Genomic DNA, 13,920 nt, shown 5'->3' on the forward strand with positions numbered 1-13,920 from the left:
CAATATTAACTGCGGAAACTTTGTAAAAAAAAAAAAGTTTGAGGTAGTATGTTTACATTGTTAAAAACACCATGTCATGCAAAACTGAATTTTCCTTTTTTATATTTTTAAATAAAACATCTTAATGCTTTATGTAGAAACTGTTAAACATCCCATATCATACAAACGTATTTTTTTTTTTAAATAAGAGTTCGATGTACAGTACTGTGCGAAAGTCTTAGGCCCCCAAGACACATTTTCAAAATCTATTTATTTGTGTAGTTTGTGTTTATTTGCTGAGAAAAGTGTTAATATTTGAATAAACAAAATTTACAGGAAATTTGTTAATAATGATTTTATATATATATATATATATATATATATATATATATATATATATATATACACATATACATATATATACATATATCTGGATGTGAGTGTGTTTGTTTACCCATTTCCAGGCCTCTCCTCGAGGAGGTCCAGTATTATATGTAGTTATAAAGCAGCTCCTGGTTTGACCAATCAGTGCTCAGTAAATTGTGCTCATGATGTAATTGATGATATTAAAAATATGGACCCAAGAAATTCTTGTTACTTTTTATAGTTTTTCTGTTTATTTGAATTATGAATACGACTTTATTCTAATGTATATTGAGATAAACTCACTGCTGAGGTACATTGTTAAAAAATTTGCATAGATGCCTAAAACTTTCTCACAGTACTGTATTATGTGAAAAAAAATGATGTTGGTTGATGATTTTTGGGCCAAACACCTCATTGTTGAAATAGTACAAACAGCCAGATGCGTTATTCTGCCTTTTCCCTCTTAAATAAAGAACCCACGGTATTAAACCTCTTTTCTGATGATCTATTTTTGCTATTCATGCTGTAACCGCGTCAGCATACTTGTGGCTGCATGACGCTGTCGGTCACGGAACGGTGTTGTTTTCAATGCTGTGTTTGTTTTGGTTAATAAAAAAGTGGACATCAGGGGGACAAATAAAAGGCAAGACAAATGTAGGATACAGGCCCTTTAAAGTTTCACAACATCATTAACGTCCTGTCCATCTTTTACATTTACAGCATTTGGCAGATGCTCTTATCCAGAGAGACTTACAACTTGAGCATTTGTATACAAGTTAGTGAAGGTGGTGTTAGGAGTCTTGCCCAAGGACTCTTACTGGTGTAGTGTAGGGTGGTTACCCAGGCAGGGCACTGAACCCCAGTCTACAGCGTAGAAGGCAGAGGTGTTATCCACTACACTATCCCAACAACTTCAGCCTACAGCATTTTAGCCACGCCCATTCCTGTTGAATTTATAAGGACTGGAATGCTTGAGGCCCAATACAGGGCAGCCAATCAGAACAGGAGTGATTTGCATACATCAGTCATACATATTAAAGGCACAGTGACAAAAACAGCCAGTTTAACTCTAAGGAATGAAAAGAGGGTCAATAAAAATGAATTAAACCTACCCAAATGTCAAAAACGTGGATATGAGAGCAATGTACGGTAACTAGTCTTTAGCAACCGTTGGGTCAATAAACTCGTTTCGGCGTCAGCTTATAAACTGACCACACTATTTACACGCATGTTCTCCACAATACATGCGGTTTGGTGACGTGAGTCACGTCCACGGAGCCGCTTTCCCAGCAGTGATGGGTAAATCTGTGCGATATAAACAGTCCGGCTTGTGCGCCAGTATCTCTGAGCCCTGTGGGACGGAGTGAAAACGGCAGAGATTCATCCCGTTTCACTGTTTAATTTATTCATACCTTTTCTTAGCATCATCCGTACCTGCAGGGTCGCCGCACTTTACACGAGTTCAGTAGGGATTCAGTTCATATATGCAGCACAGCGATTGCATGGATTACATCACAGCTTTTGCCATTTACAGCCAGGACATGAATACCGCACATTAATAAATCCATGAAAAGGCGCGGGATACGTAGGATACGTATTCCTTTCTTTTACCATTTCCAGAGCTTTATCTCATGAAAATGAGAACTCGTTTTCTGGAATAAATACGTTTCATGTAGCAAATTAATGTTTCAACATGTACTGTTCATGCCGTCCAGTCCTATTACGGAAACTGACCCGCAAAAACTGACCGTTTTGAATTTGTAATGTCATTTAAAAAAGAAACAGGAAATTTAGATAATTTAGACAAGATCATTTAGCCCCGCCCATTCACGCTGAAGGTATAAGGAGTGTTTCAGCTCAGATTGCTGGTTGGACCAGGCACAATACAGGGCAGCCAATCAGAACAGAGCTAGTTTACATATATCAGTTTCAAAGATATAGTAAAAAAGGTGTGTTTTTCTTTTGTTGTGAAAAAACAGAAATATTGTCAACTGTAGTAAGAACTAGAAGAGAAAAGTTTATGAGTGAAGTTGTTGGTTGCTAAAGTGTTGCTATGGTATCACAGGTGGTTGCTAAAATGTTGCTGGGCCACTGACATTGAGTCCTGGATGGTTGCTTAGGTGCTGCTTGCTATGATATCCTGGGCACCTGTTTAGGTGATGCCACAGCATTGCTGTGGTATCCCTGGTGGTTGCTAAGGTGTTGCTTGGCCATTGCTAAAATATCCCAGGTGGTTGCTAAGGTGTTACTTGGCTACTGCTAAATAATCCCAGGTGGTTGGTAAGATGTTGCTTGGCTACTGCTAAATTATCCCAGGTGGTGGCTAAGGTGCTGCTCGGAATTGGTGAATTATCCCAGGTGGTTGCAAGATGTTGCTCAGCCATTGCTAAATTTTCACAGGTGGTTGCAAGATGTTGCTTGGAATTGGTACATTAACCCAGCTAGTTGTCAAGATATTCAACAAAATATAAGAGGCATTTCAAGGTGTATACACCTGTAATCAGGACTAAAAACATCTAATTCATTTGAGAAAGAGCAGCTGTTGTAATGTTGAACCATACTGAACACAGGTCTACCAGTTAGCTCAGAACCGTACGTGTCACAGGTTTGACACAGTGACAGCGAGGGGCTGTAATACAGAGGGACTTTATTCATGTATGTTCTCAAGGCAGGTAGTGCACTGAGCCATGGCAGCCAAGCTTGTTTCAGGCGAAACCACACATACATTAAAAAGAACATTCCTGCATATAAACAAGGCAAAAACAGAGACCCAGAGATGAGGTGTCTTTTTGAGGCATTATAAATTCTACACTCTACATGATGGCACACCTTTAATGCTGCGTCTATGCTGTTTTACTAGGTTTTAATTGGCCCCAGTGAAACCCAGACCTCACCTACCGCCTTATCAATGACAGCTTAAGGTCCACGTCAATACAAAGACACTTCCACCCTATTCCCTCTGAGAGGAGGCTTGTATCTCATTAGGCTGCTGTCCTACCGTGGCTCCAACAGCGTGCCAATCCTGAACGCACAAATCCCGCAGCCACTGGTGCGAGGAGGCCTATGGATTGCGGTCGACTATCTGGCATCAATAGCAGAAAACTCACGGTGGGTCATTATGTTATGCTAAACCAGAATAGACTTTGTTAATAGACTGCTTGTGAATTAGCAGCTAGCATGGATGGGACACTGTTACAGCATTGACAGGTTCATAAAAAACAACCACAGAAAACTCGAAAGCTTTTCCAACGGTCAGTCAACCCAACACAATGCCACGTTATTAAGCAAAAGAAATCAATAAAATGTAAAACCAAGCCACAACGGTAAATGTTAAATGCTAAGCAGAGCCAGCTGGACCCTCCTTTCCCGGTGAGCTTAACAACCAGACTCACTGAGGCCACAGAACCGTTTACTGGGAGGATGCAAGAACGTGGACGTTCGCTGACTGGTTCTACGTTTATGTCAATATTTTACTGCCACATCATTTCAAATCCGAAAACAGTCAAATCGGTTCATTTCGCTTACATGGATGCCAAATAAATCAAAGCAGAGCACGATTTTACACCCACTGTTCAACATCTGCTGAAGTGTTAAATGGTGCTGCTAAACAGGAAAACGTAACTGGTTAGTATTAGTTCAGCTACCATGATAACAGCTCTGCTGGCTTCAAAAGACGTTCTTCAGCTGAAACAGCGGCTACTGTTCAAGGAACGAAAAGCCAAAGTTAAACCTGTTCTGTGGTGCTTGGAGCTGTAGCGTCCTAGCTAAGCTAATGATCGACAGTGCCTCCCTTCCAGCTAGCTTAACCAAGGAGACCCAAAAACCCCAGAACAGGTTCAGGTTAGGGAACCAGCCCTGTAACCAGAAGGTCGCCGGTTCGATCCCGTTGGCTGACAATCCATGACTGAAGTGCCCTTAAGCAAGACACCTAACCCCCAACTGCTCCCCGGGCACCGTGGATAGGACTGCCCACCGCTGGGGTAAGTGTGCTCACTGCCCCCTAGTGTTTGTGTTCACTAGTGTGCATGTGGGTGTTTCACTGCACGGATGGGTTAAATGCGGCGGTGTAATTCCCACAGTTGGCAAAATAGTCCTAAATTCTAAATTCGGCTAACTGGCGCTGTGGTCCCGCATACGAGATATATAACGAGAGCATACGCCGTCTGCCAGTGCAGTACAGGCCTGGTTCCAGCGAGTCGATGATTGAAAAACACTTGGAGGATAAAGACTCAAATCTGAGAAGACAAACTCGAATGCCTGCTAATGCTAGCTAAGTTAGCCGGAGCCACTCTCCACAATACAGCGGGGTTTTGGTAAATGTCCGAACAGCATCCATTCAGAGGAAGAATCTGAGAGCACACCAAGTGGCTGGTGCTGGAGTGACGGCCAGAATCAAACGTGCAGGTGTGGGTGTTAGCCTGTTAGCAGCTAGCCAGTCTTTTGGGTAAAATTAGTTTTATTTAGTATTTCCTGGTTTTGATTTCACAGCTCAGCCCACAGAAAAAGACACTGCAACCGGTCCCACGACACGGCCTTCATGTTGGTTTGGTCCTGCAGTGGACGGTGCCGGTTAATGGCGTTAACAGCAGCTGAGCTAGCAGGCCAACAGCTCTGCACTCCAAAGACTCAGCTTGTTTCTAGTTAACAGCCTCTTCAAACGCCCGTCGCTCGATTTCACTCACTCAGATTTGAGACTTGAGTCAAGACTTCGACCGGAGCTGTAGCTGTTAGCCTGCTAGATAAGCCAACATTAGTAGCACCCTACTGAACATCGCCACACCTGCTGTAAAGATACCTCTTACTGTGGGGCATGAGTGGCTATGCTAACAGTCAGCATGTCTTTATCGCATTACTTGTTTGCACAATGCATGCTGGGTACTGTAGTAAGAAAACAGTGATGGACAACAAATCAAAAAGGATACAAAAATGACAAATTCTGTCCAAAAAATTAAGGTTAAAAGATGCAATAATTTAGCAAAAATCGTAACGTTTAACAATTGATGTTTGATTTGTTGAGTGACAAAAACTAACTGTGCTTATGAACTGAAAATCATTCTCTGAATGTTAGACAGAGGTGGAACAGAAATTTGACAATAATCACAATTTCAAATGTTTTTCATATTACACAACAATATTACTGCTATAAAGTTCAGCCCTGAACCACAGATAACAGGAATATATTCATTCTCTACAGGCCAGACAGCAGGAGTTAAAGGTTGCCGCCAAATCAACAGTGGTTTGGGTGACTATTGACTTCCAGTACGTTAGCAGCGTTAGCCTAGAAGCTTCAGTTCTAAACCAAAGAAGCAAAATTTGGACACCTAACACATCTTGTCTGATCGACTGCATTTGGGGTAAATGGAAAATCATGGTAATTAGATTTATCACCAAACTATTCCTTCAAGGGCTAAAATAAGCCTTACAGCCTCCAAACAGGGTCCAATGCATGGAGCTTAGAACCACTGCTTTTCAGTCTCAATGGCCTCTTTGTAGTTTTACAATCTCAGTGTTTAGCTTTAAACTCTCGCTCTGCTGGGATAACCAATGCGTGCTAACAGTAGCTCAGCTTCCCCATGCTTTGGTGTCTTTATTCTTAGAGTATTGTCCGTGTCTAAGACCCCTGTAACTGCAGCACCAGCAAACTGACCCGCCAAAATCAGCGATCCCTAATTAAGGCCTGGACATACGGCTCTGCGCTCATGTGGTCAGAAACCCAACCGGCAGAGCTCTCTCTGAAGTCCTGTGACTCAGTGTCAAAGCTGTGCTGTTTTCCAGAGGGCCTCCCCAATCCTGAGGAACAGGGGGGTTCTTTGTTCCCGTGGAAACTCAGCGAGCACTGATGCATTCGCATGCTAATGGGCGCCAACAAAGCGGACCGGCCGTGTCTGGCTCCGGAGCCTTCGCCCAGGACGACCATCGCCACGGCGACCAGCCCTGGAACAGAACGCCTGGCGTAGCCGGTGGTCTGAGGAGAATGCCAATACATTCAGAGCAGATTTCTTTATGACATCGCAGGGTTTACTCAGCTCCAGAGCAGAGCCAGAGAGAAGCGCTGGGATGAAAAAGGACTGGGACAGTCCAGGGACCTTAAAGGGAAAGTCCACGCACAAGTGCTTACACAGTTAAGGAAGAATGAAAACTTGAAGGAACTCGTTAGGATAACGTTGACTAGTCACTAAAAGAAAAGACTGATTATGTCGGGATTATGGCGGAACCACTTCAGCATTGGCAGATATTTGCTGACAGACATGAAGTGACAACTCATGAGCAGTGAAAAAAGTCAGCGTCAAGGGGGTTCATGTGGCATTAAAATCTCAGACGAAAATGTAGATGCTACGAAAACGTCAAAAACGTGCTGTTTTTTTTTGGTATTTTGACCTATTCAAAAGTCAAAAATCTGTTGCTTACAATACGAAAAATTCAAAAGGTCAGCGTGTGCAAAATTTTAAAAACATCTAAAAAAACCGAATCATTCAAAAATTTTTGCGCGTCATTTCTGTTCTACTGGTTCCATAAGGTGTAAAGTGCTTGGACCCCTGATAATTGCCACTTGCAATGTAATTTGTAGACAGTTCTTTAACTTTTATAGCGTTTACTCTGCGTTGGACTCTGATTGTACTGGTTGTTTACAATAACATTTTACGATCTTTTGTCATATCCCATTCAAAAGCTATTTAAGAATCTAATCAAAACGAGTAACTTCACAGCTCATGAAGAGTTTGCATGTATGTACTTTAAAAATATCATTTTTGGATCGATGTTTAGATTTGCCCAATATTTTCTACTGAAATCTGTTGCCATATTACTACATTCTACGTCAGAAGAGCAGAACATTTAGGGGACGCTGGGCTAATATGCTACAACGTTTGAATTTTAACCATATTACTGCATTTGAAACCTGACAGAAATGCCTGGTTATATATATGTAATGCTAATCCAGGTCGATCTTGTCCTTCCTATTTTTTTGTATGTTCATGCATCGGCAGATATGTACATGACTAACGGGTTTCAGCCTAGAATCTTTGCATTTCTACGCAATGTCGTCTGCTCATTACTAGCAATGCGAGGACTGCTTCAACGGCTTCACCTACTATGTTGTAAGAACATGTAGGAAGAAACAGAAACTCATGAATTTGGCATTTTTATCTGCAAGAGAGCGGCTTCGACAGTCTTCTGCAAGATGATTACTTCATGTTTCTACACTTGAGTGGCACACCTGGGTCCTAAACAGCGGCAATCGAGTGTGAAAATGAGAGAAAAAGAAGACAGGAATGCAGACATAAGGATCCCCAGGGAGTGTCAAACAAGGACAACCAACTTCTGTACCACAAAAACAAGACATCTATTAGGGTGAGTTGACAACTGGCCAATTTAAACATCCAGAACTGGACCACCGCCTCAAACTTTCACAATCGTTTCAGCCCACTTTCTTCTGTAGTGTTTAAATAGAAGTAAAGCCAGATGAGTCCCATGGTGTGATGGTCGACCCATCACACAAGCCTTTGCTCTCGGCCCACCAAGGCCGGCTTTCCTCAGCCTATTCCTGCTCGCTGATGTCTCCATCAGCAGCCGAGCGGCCATGCAAGACTGAAGCAATCGTCCATCTCCCCACACCATCAGCAGCCTTTGATACTGTAATTTGGTTTGAAAAATTCAGCGATATCCTTCCCTCGCTCGCCCGCCTCGCTCACTCTCTCCCGCCTTGTATAGAATACAGTGTGGCCAATCAAACAGTCTCATCAGCTCGCTGTTACATAATTAATTCTCTCTGGCGCATTTAAAGCAAGATATTAATTATAATTGCGCTCATTTCGTCGAAGGAGGCCGTGTAATCACTTGAAGCGGAGTCGAGCTTTCGTCGTACTTTCTGGGTGGATTCTATTCTTTTTAATCTTTCACTCCGATCGCTAATAGCATCCTCCCCTCGTCAGATCCATCCCACGTGCCTCGAAGTCACGAGCAGAGTTAATTTCCCTAATTTCAAAAAATGGCTGCGTTACCCAATCATGCTCTTTTAATTGTTCCTCCATTGTATGGAGACTCCTACACGCATTATGAGAAGTTCAGGCGCATTGTGTCCCTCTGACGCCTCTCTAAGAGTCAGCTGGAAGAGAGGAGAAAGAGAGGAAGGAAGGCATAGAGACGAATGAGAAAGGGGGGGCACTCAAGTGGGCTTTCTAGGCACCTCTTTCTATACAAATTCTGTAAATGTAATGAAACATCACGAAAACCTGTTCAGAAAAGCCGGAAATTTGAAAAGCTATAAAACTGCAATACTGCAATACATTAATAATCTAATAACCCCAGAGATGTAATAAAGAAATGTAATTTGCATTTAACTTTTAGAGTAATGTAATAGCTTGTCCAGTCACGTAATACTAAAGCGTTACTGGGATTTTACCACGGGGAAGGGTGTTGTTAGGCATGACGCAAAGCAGAGTACATAAAGCCTGATAAAATAAATACACAACTTTTCTAAAAATAAGATCAGTTATTATTTATAATTATCAACATAAATAAGTGTTCTGCCAAGAAATGCAGTTACTTTAGAGTTTGGTGTTGCTGCAAAGCAACCATGGATCGCTGAAGGAGGAGAGCGTTCGGGCACTCATCGCTGTATGTAACTTTGTCGTATAACAGTGAACATATGGTAACGCAGCACTGTTTAATGCAAAAACCTTCACCTTCTAAGTACTTTTTGAGCACCAAATCACCAAATTAGCACCAATCCAGCGGCACCCTCTCCTCACACTGGGGCTGAATCTCAAACGGCTCCCTGCTCCCTACATAGTGCACTGCGTAGGAGTTTATACTGGATCCTGCAGCCCAGCAGAGCAAAATACAGCTAAGAAACAGTCATTAGGGATTCAGAAACATCCACACTCAATAAATGATGCACTACTTTTACTGTAGAGGCTAGAATTTCTACACTTTCATAGCTAGAACACTATTTAGGGAGTATGGAGCCGTTTGGGGACTGCAACACGGACATTTGAAGTATGTAAAACATTCACGTGACATTTTTTAGACTTTTACAGTAGATCTTACTGTAAGTGCTTTAATTCAAGCCTGTGATATTGATGATGGAGCTGTTTAGGCTGTTGGCTTGTTTAGCCCGTTAGCCAGCTGATCAGCCTGGTTCCAGCTGAGAACATAAGTTGTCAGTCCCTCAGTTTAAACAAAAATACAGGTTTTTACTTCATTAATAAACTCCACGTGAGCAGCCTGAGAGTCAAAGATCAATCCATTAACAGCATAAGGTTTTTTTTGTGTGTATATTGTGGGCTTTACAACAGCATCGAACGTGGCTGAGCCAATCAGATTTCAGGACCAGACCTATCTGTTTTATAAAATGTCCTAACCAATCATGTCTTACTGATAATGGAACACCTTAATATGCCATGAAGAATTTGTTACTATATGTAACACTTCATTACATTATTGGAAATATATTTGGTCACACTTTATTTTGATGGTCCTATCCAAGATATTCCTAAACCCCATCGTGCAAAATCTCCAGCCATTGCACTGAACTCGATTCTTCCTAACAATAATAATGTTGGCGGATAACGATGCAACCTTAAAAATGAAGTGATTTTGTTTTACCTTACCCTTCTACCGTAGAACGGCGGGGGGGGGGTGGTTGGGGGGTAGGAAGAAGTGGCTGAAAGTCACATGTGGAAGTGTTTTTCCATACTTTGTGGATTCAAGTGACGGAGAGACTATGAATAACCTGAACATGCTTGGAAGCATCTTCACCGCAGTAAGGTCAGGTGGGTTCTAGGCTAGGGCTGCAGGAAAAACCCGATTCTTAGATGCATCGCAATGCGGACGTGAACGATTCTGAATCGATTCACAAATGTCAAAAATCGATTTTCTAAATATTTAATTTATGACGTTGACGGAACGTAAAAAGCGGAACTTGGAAGTGAGGAAGTGCAGCATCCGGAGAGCCTCTGGCGGCACACAACAAAACACAACTGGATGAGCGAGAAATCCGACCAGCTCCCTCTGCTTTAAAGCCAGGTAAGGTCAGGAGTCACAACCCAAAGGTTCAGAAGAGACATTCTGTCGTTTCAACAAAAATCAAACCACAACATTTAATGCCCAGTACGGCTTAGTGTGTGCTGATGTCCTACAGTCTAAACAATCTAAACAAGAGCGCAGGCCGACTGCTCTGCTTTAAGCTTCAGCTCAGCTATAGCCGCTTTTCTTACATCTCCATCAGGAAACTTTTCCTCAGAAGTAGAACGGCTTATTGTAAATTGTCTTTCATCGTTCGGCTGTTTTACGAGGCTGAAGTCGCTTCTTGATCGAAATGTTCCGTTCCACCAAAATGTGGCACCATTTAAGGTGGAACGGGGGAAATCGAAAGAGAAGCGTCTAAATCTTAGCAACGTTTAAATGTTTGACAGTCTCTCGTTGCAGATTTTACGTTCCAGGAAACCAACTTATAAATGCGAATAAATCCATTCGTCTCTAAACATTCGTCTTAAATCTCTTTGCCTTTTTGTAGCTACTAGCCAGGCGAGACTTCGCTGCTATGAGACCTGCAGTCTTCTCAGTCGTTGAGAACCAGGGCTTTCGCGCCATGTTGCACGCTGTGGAGCCGAGATTCACTGACACAGTGACCCCTGACTCTCTACAACGGGACCAAAACCGAAGTTATAAAGTCACTGAATTAAACAGGCGTCCTGCAACGTGGTGAGTGGACATCGACTGCCGTTGGGTCTTATTTCACCCTAACAGCACATTTTATCACAGATGAATGGCAGCAGTGCCTCACGTGCTCCAAACAAGAGCAGTGAATGAGAGGCTTCCAGTTCAGCCACATCACTTCCATTTGGTTTATTCATAAAAGATATGGGAAGAAAACGCATTATGGATCATTACAAATACTTCGCTTTAAAAGTACCGAGTCATCACACAGTGAGAAACAGTGAGAGAACTCCTGTATAGAAAAAGAGACAAATCAATAATCGTTTTATGATCGCATAGCAGCCTCTGAACCATAATCGAATTGAATGGTGAGGTGCCTAAAGATTCCCATCCCTAGTTCTAGCGAAGATGGTAGCAGGCACTGAGCCAAGCCAGAGCCTGACGAGTCCGGACCACCATGACTGGGTGGTCACCGCAGAGACAGAGAGATTAAGCAGGATGAAGGCGCATTGAGGCACTCAGGAGTTCATGCAGCCACACCGCTGCCGTGTTATGGAAGCTGAGCTGACCTCTATTGCATGAAATGTCTTAATTAACGATATAAAATGTCTTCATGTGTTTTTCTTATTTAAAACTGCTTAAATATAATTGAAAGATTTGGGGTATATTGGTATAAGTGGGATATTTGGTCAACTGTACCATAGCGTCATAAAATTGTCCCTTTCTTGAAAAGACCAAACAAATCCAACTTATACTTTCTGAAATGTACGACCCAAAATGTACAAATATTATAAATGAATGTCATTTCAATTGGCATTTGAAATATATGATAATAAGAGCATCATAAGAATTTCTGGTCACGTGATGACGCAAAATATTTGTCCTTTAAAAGTAAAAGATCTTTTGTCCACAATTAAATAGGAAAACACAGATTTTATGTCACTGCTTTTGAGTAAAATTGAGAAAGTAATTGTTGCCATATGGCAACACTAAGCAATAGAGGGTCCATCACTGTAGTCTGGCTAAATTGAGATGGAGGTTTAGGAGTTAGGGTTAGGAGCAGGTGTAGGTTTAGCATTGAACTCAAGGTCAGTGTGTTAGATATCGTGATATGATAACATTGCAACGACAAACCATGACAGAAAAACACAGTGCACTTAAAAAAAACTCACAATCCATTTCTCATAACAAAAGGTGTCATGTGGGCACTAAAAGGTTGTCCTATTGCCCACCTCTACCGCTGAACAGAAAAGGGATGAACAGAAAAGCATAATAAAGGAGTCAAACTAAAGCGGCTCTCTATTCCTGACCTCAAACCACATAAAGGGACAAAAATAAAAGAAAATCAAACAACTAAGCTGAACCCTTCCTCTGCCAAGAGGGAGCGTGAGCGGAAATAAAGAGTGTACTTTAAACTCGATGCATGTGCGGCCCCCCGAGAGAGAGGAAGCCCTTCGCAACAAAGCGCAGAAACGAAAAAACATCGGCTTCAGATGTCTTGCAGAAAAGCAGCGCAGCGGGTCCCACGATGCCTAAACGGCCCTTATCCTCCGACTCCCTTCGCAGGTTTGCAGTCTAAAGCCTGGCACGGTCTGCAAATGAACGCTCCGCCGCCTTCCTAACGAATGCTTATCGGCGTCTTTATGAGGGGGCTGTATACCTCGGAGTCGGAGTTAAATGGGCTCGGAATGGGCCGCCTGCCTTCGAGGGATGTGGAGATGAAGAGTGAGGTGAGACGTGCTGCCAGTGCGCCAGTTCTAGATCAAAAACAGGGCTTAAGTGACCAAATCTGGAAAAAATCTCCTTTATTAAATCACATATTAATAAAATTAACAAATATTCAGTTAATATTAACTATGGGACCCTCAGTCTTGCCTAGACAAGGTAACAGGCTACTTTCCAAACAACGTCGTTCAGGCCAGAGCTTTAGCATCACTTCTCCATGGTTCTTCAAGGGTTTCTTAGTGAAAGCAATGCTTACCTACAGAGCCATCTCAATGGTTAAACTGTTCTACACTGTGAGGGAAGGCCTGCTGTATATGGTTCCTTAAAGCTTCTTTCAAACCTTCTATGTAGCACTAAAAACGGTTCTACTCTCATGGTTACAAACCACTGTAGGGTTCTATTCCTACTGCTGGAAACCAAATAACATTTTTGGGATACCATATAGAACCAATTTTGCTAAGAAGAGGCTATTTAATGACCGAAGACGGTGGACAACATGGACAGGCTGCTGACTGGCTACAGCTGCTAAAGTAGAACACTACACTGGACACCTGTGATATAATGTGGTGGGTCCACCAGACCACAGAGTAACGAACACATCAACAGCCCAAAAATATACAAAATTGCATGTTAGATAAAACTAACAGATTATAGGCCATGAAAGAAAAGCAATGAAGGATAAAAAAAAAATCACTTTGGTGAGTAAAAATGACCTACAGCATGTGACAGAACAGGAGGGAAGAAAGGCCGATAAGCGAACAACAAGAATGCGTGAGGTTTGATCTGAAAAAGATAAAAGAGAGAGAGAGTCCAGGGGATAAAGAGAGAGAAAAAGATTAAACGTGCATGTGTCTCAAGGCAGCTAAAGGAAGGGAGGCCTAAAAAGAGAGAGAAAGGATATCAAAGGGTGCGGGGGGTGGGGGGGTGTTGGGGGGGGGGCTAGTGCGAGAGCATTCTGGGTAGAGTACTAGGCCAGTAGGAGTGGGCGGTGAAAGAGCCGCTTAAAGCCAGACTTCACAGCAAGGGTCAGCACCACACACACACACACACACACACACACACACACACACACACACACACAGGTTGGTTTTTAATACATTGTCAGGACATGGAGTCTGTTTAAAAGTCACTTTTCATTCATTTCATATCCGCTCAAAAGATAGTCAAAGGCAAAAACTGGAGCTCAAAAAA

The 13,920-nt window shown here is 42.4% G+C and overlaps 1 protein-coding gene across 1 annotated transcript in view; it reads right to left on the bottom strand.

Moving 5' to 3' along the window:
• igsf11 (immunoglobulin superfamily member 11) overlaps positions 1-13,920 on the bottom strand; it is a 156,611-nt gene that overhangs the window by 123,459 nt on the left and 19,232 nt on the right. The window lies entirely within an intron of this gene.

The sequence above is a fragment of the Pygocentrus nattereri genome, chromosome 17, assembly GCF_015220715.1.
Source record: "Pygocentrus nattereri isolate fPygNat1 chromosome 17, fPygNat1.pri, whole genome shotgun sequence".
In the NCBI taxonomy this organism is placed as follows: Eukaryota; Metazoa; Chordata; class Actinopteri; order Characiformes; family Serrasalmidae; genus Pygocentrus; species Pygocentrus nattereri.